Source organism: Cebus imitator, unplaced genomic scaffold (assembly GCF_001604975.1).
Source record: "Cebus imitator isolate Cc_AM_T3 unplaced genomic scaffold, Cebus_imitator-1.0 Scaffold406, whole genome shotgun sequence".
In the NCBI taxonomy this organism is placed as follows: Eukaryota; Metazoa; Chordata; class Mammalia; order Primates; family Cebidae; genus Cebus; species Cebus imitator.
In genome coordinates this window covers 473,349-477,967 of record NW_016107721.1, presented here as the reverse complement: position 1 = coordinate 477,967, position 4,619 = coordinate 473,349, and the positions used below count along the sequence as shown (strand labels likewise).

Below are 4,619 nucleotides of genomic sequence, written 5' to 3'. Positions count from 1 at the left end.
GTATCAACAATGGCAGCATCACCAGACTTCAAGCATGTAGGGCCATCTTCCAGCATCTTACCAGAACACCGATCAATCTTTTCCTTCAGCTCAGCAAACGTACATGCAATGTGAGCTGCGTGACAGTCCAGTACAAGGCCATGGCCTGCACTGATTTGGCCTGGATGGCTCAGGATCATCACCTGAGCAGTGAAATTGGCTGCATCCATTGGTGGATCATTTTTGCTGTCACCAGCAACGTTGCCACAACAAACATCTTTGACAGACACATTCTTGACATTGAGGCCCACATTGTCCCCAGAAAGAGCTTAACTCAAAGCTTCATGGTACATTTCAACAGGCTTTACTTCAGTTGTAATGTTGACTGGAGAAAAAAAAAAATGGACTCTTTTATAAATTTGCATGTCATCCTTGTGCAGGGGCCATGCTAATCTTCTCTGTATTGTTCCCATTTTAGTATGTGTGCTGCTGAAGCCAGTGGAAAACTACTTCTTAAATAGGCTTCCAACCAGTCCCAGAATTCTCAGCTTACTCCTTTACTCCATTCCTGGAAGTACTCGGTGCTGCTGATTGGTGTGATGCATTAAGATTATGAGGTGCACGTTATGTGGCCTCCTAGCTTCCCACTGTTGGCTCACAATTAGGCTTCCTTGTATCTTCTAAGTGTGATTCAATTTCCTGATTTCCCAGTTCTGGGTTTTTATTGCTGCTGTCTTCTCTGATTCCCTTTTCTTTGTGACTTTATGATACTTTTTGTACCATATTTTGTGATTTTGGCAGGGGTATTGGGGGGAGTAGAGTTGTGGTAGTTTTAGAAACAAATTATTTGGCCAGGTGCAGTGGCTCATGCCCATAATTGCGGCACTTTGGGAGGCAGAGACCGGCAGATCATCTGAGATCAGGAGTTCAAGACTGGCCTGGCCAACATGGCGAAACCCCCATCTCTACTAAAAATACAAAAAAATTAGCTGACTGTGGTGGCCTGCACCCAGAATCCCAGCTACTCAGGAGGCTGAGGCATGAAAATTGCTTGGACCCAGGAAGCAGAGGTTGTGGTGAGCCAAGATCATGCCACTGCACCCCAACCTGGGTGACAGAGCTAGACTCCATCTGAAAAAACAAAAACCCCCCAAAATCAAAACCAAAACAAGAACAAAACAAAATTCTTTGATTTTGCTCCCTTTAAGAGGCAGATCTTAATTTCTCTTTCCTTGTGTGTAAGGCTGTACTTAGTGTCTTGCCTCTAACGAGTAGAATATGGTGGAAATGATGGTTTGTCACTTCTGAGATTAGGTGATGAAAGGACTGTGGCTTCTGTCTTGCATGTGTATTCTTGCTCTGTCAGATCACTTACTTCGGGAAAAGCCAGCAGCCATTACAAAAAATGTAATCTCAGCTACTTGGGAGGTTGAGGCAGGAGACTTGCTTGAACCCAGGAGGTGGAGGTTGGAGCCATAAGGCTGCTATATGTGAGAAGCCCACAGGATGATGAACTGAAGCCTCCAGCCAATGACCAGTAAGAAACTGAGGCTGCCAACAACCACATGAGTGAGCTTGGTGTTAGATTCTCCAGTCCCAGCTGAACCTTGAAGATTTTTTAAGCTGAGCCATTCCCAGTGTTATGATAATCAGAAACTGTGGAATAATATTAACTGAGATAGTAAATGTTTGTTATTTCAAGCTGCTAAGTTTGGGGTTAATTTATTATGAAGCCATAGATAACTAACATAAGAAATAAATCACAGAGATTTTTATAAGTGTTACTATGGCCAATAGTTATTTACCATTATGAGTTTTTGAGAACTCAAGTAAAGTTATTAGCTATTGTTAAAAAATATATATATTTCTAGGCTGGGCACAGTGGCTCATGCCTGTAATCCCAGCACTTTGGGAGGTCAAGGCAGGTGGATCACCTGAGGTCAGGAGTTTGAGACAAGCCTGGCCAACATGGTGAAACCCTATCTCTACTAAAAATATTGAAAATTAGCTGGGCCTGGTGGTAGGCACCTGTAATCTCAGCTACTTGGGAGGCTGAGGCGGGAGACTCACTTGAACCCAGGAGATGGAGGTTGCAGTGAGCTGAGATTGCGCCACTGCACTCTGAGTGAAACTCCATCTCAATAAAAAAAATTAAAAAATATATTTCTTATTTTGAAATAATTTTAGATTTACTGAAAGGTTGCAAAGATAGTAGAGAGGATTTCTATATGTCCCTTACCGAATTTTCACCATTGTTAACATCTTACGTTACCATGCCACATTTGTCAAAACAGAGAAACTGACATTGGTCAATTTCATTAACCAAAATATGTAGTTCATTAACCAAACTCCAGACTTTATTTGGATTTACTAGTTTTTCTATTAATATCTTCTTCCTGTTCCAATCCAGGGCGCCACATTATATTTAGTTTTCACGTCTCCCCAGTCTCCTGGTCTGTGACAATTTCTCAGTCTTTCCTTGTTTTTCATGGCCTTGACAGAGATCTGAACCCTACTGAAATTATTTTTATTTGTTAGATTGTGTTTCTTTGACTGTGACACTGCTAGGAAATTGAGCCACAGAAACTCAGGCTTTATACGAGCTATAACACTTTTCCAATTTGACAATTAGTTTTACATTCATTTGTGCAAATGTTTGGTTGTTTGCCTTCCCCACTAGCTTGGAAGATCCCTGAAAATAGGGGCCATGTTTGTTTTGGAAACAGAATGTGATGTCTAGCACTTAGTACTTGCTCCATAAATATATGTTAAATGAATAAATGGATACTTATTGATCTATGAGTATTTTTAATAAGCCAATGAGTTGCAGTATTCCTCAGTGGACTTAGAATTTTGCCTTAATTATAGTAAGTTTTAAGCCAATAGTAACTATTTGCCAGACCAACTGCCAAGTACTTTCCCTGCAATAGCTAAATAAATGTATATTAAATTCAGTTACATAAAATGATGGTTGCAAAATTCTTTCTGAGGGACAATGCTTTGTTTCCCCTAGATGGGGAAGGCTTACTGCCCAGGAATTATTCTTTTTTATTAAGGAATTTGCTGCTACCTAGGAATTATTCCTTGTTATTAAGCCCAATGCAGTTGGAGGAAAGAAAGCTGTTGGACTGGGCGCAGCAGCTGTTCTCTGGGAAATAGCACAGTGTGTAAGTATAGCAGATCTGTGTGCCAAGGAGTAAAACGAGAAATTAACTCAGGCTTCTCAGGAACAATGAAGTAGAGAAAAACATCACAAGTTAACAACACGGGAGAAGAAAATATAAATTCCCAAGACTCGCCTCTGCCTCTTTGAAACCTAAAGTCCAAGTTCTGAAAATCTTATTCTAATTAAATAAAACTTCATTTGAATTCAGTGCAAAACTTTCCCCATCTCTTAACATTTGAATTTAAAATATTTATGCTTTGGTATTACTATTCATATTACTATCGGCATTTTAGTTAAAATGCTAAGTGCAAAACATTTGTTGGACTTTTTTTTTTATGATGGGAAGAGGTGGAGACAGTGATGGCACCATCTGGGAAGATGGCGGAGATAAATCTTAATGGAATTTGGGAAATGAGAAAAGCTGAATTGGTGATGTCTGTCTGACAACAGTGATGCATTCTAGTGGCAGCTCAACCAACATTATTATTAAAGGCTTTATGTGGTGGTTTATGTAATATTTAGAAATAATAATAAATTAGAATTGGACTTTTGGCTCCTCTCCCAGATGAAATCCCCTGAGTGTTTATCTTACAGAAGACACAGAAGAAATTCAATTTTGGACCCATATATTTGTCTAAATGCAATAAGTGACAATTTGTGTGTTTTGTTTTGTACAGGGAAAAATAAAAATATGTTTCAGAATAAAATACAGAAAAAGTCATTGAAGTAAAAATTCAGGACTGAGACTCTCTAACATATTTTTGCTGGTGGCAGCATAGCCTGATTAATCAGGGTTGTTTGTTTACTTTATAATTGATTTTCCATATGTTTCAGCAAGCCACAAAAAATTCAGCTTAAAAGATATCTGTTTGTATCTACAGCCTTCTCTGGGAAGAAATTATTTGTGTTCATATTTTAAATTATTTGCCCTTATGAAAATCTGGAGGCATGACCTCTGGATTTTTTTTTCTCCAGAAAAGGGGTTTATTCATTTATTCATCCATTGTTTATAAATACCTTGCATTGGATCTGAACTATAGTGGCATTTTATTCATCTTTATTGAATGAAGAAATGTTGTCTGCCTGCACATAGCATCATTCTGAATGTATTTCCTAATCATGGCCACTTGAGATGGCTAATTTTCTTTCATTATCTGTTCTCCTTTTCTTTGCTTTCTTTGGTATTATGATAATAGAACTTTTAACTCGATTCTGTCTTTAAAAGGCAGAGGCGAAGATGGCCGTTTAGGAACAGCTCACGTTTGCAGCTCCCAGTGAAAGCGCAGAGGGTGAGTGGACGCCGTGTTTTTATTGCCCACAGACTAGGAAATTCCCGGGCAGAGGTGCTCCACGGTCACAAGCGCGGCTGTTTCGGCCAGCGCGGCTGTGCCGGCCAGCGCCGGCCAGCGCCACTGCTTTGCCCCGCGCGGCTGCTTTGCCCCGCGCGGCTGCTTTGTCGGCGCCCCGGAGCCGC

General features: G+C 40.2%; 1 non-coding gene across 1 annotated transcript; it reads right to left on the bottom strand.

Annotated features, from left to right (window-relative positions):
* Positions 1–374: 374 nt before the first annotated feature.
* On the bottom strand, positions 375–486 carry LOC119468283. The gene has a single exon (XR_005196949.1). It is a non-coding gene; the product is annotated as a U6 spliceosomal RNA (small nuclear RNA).
* Between the last annotated feature and the right edge of the window lie 4,133 nt (positions 487–4,619).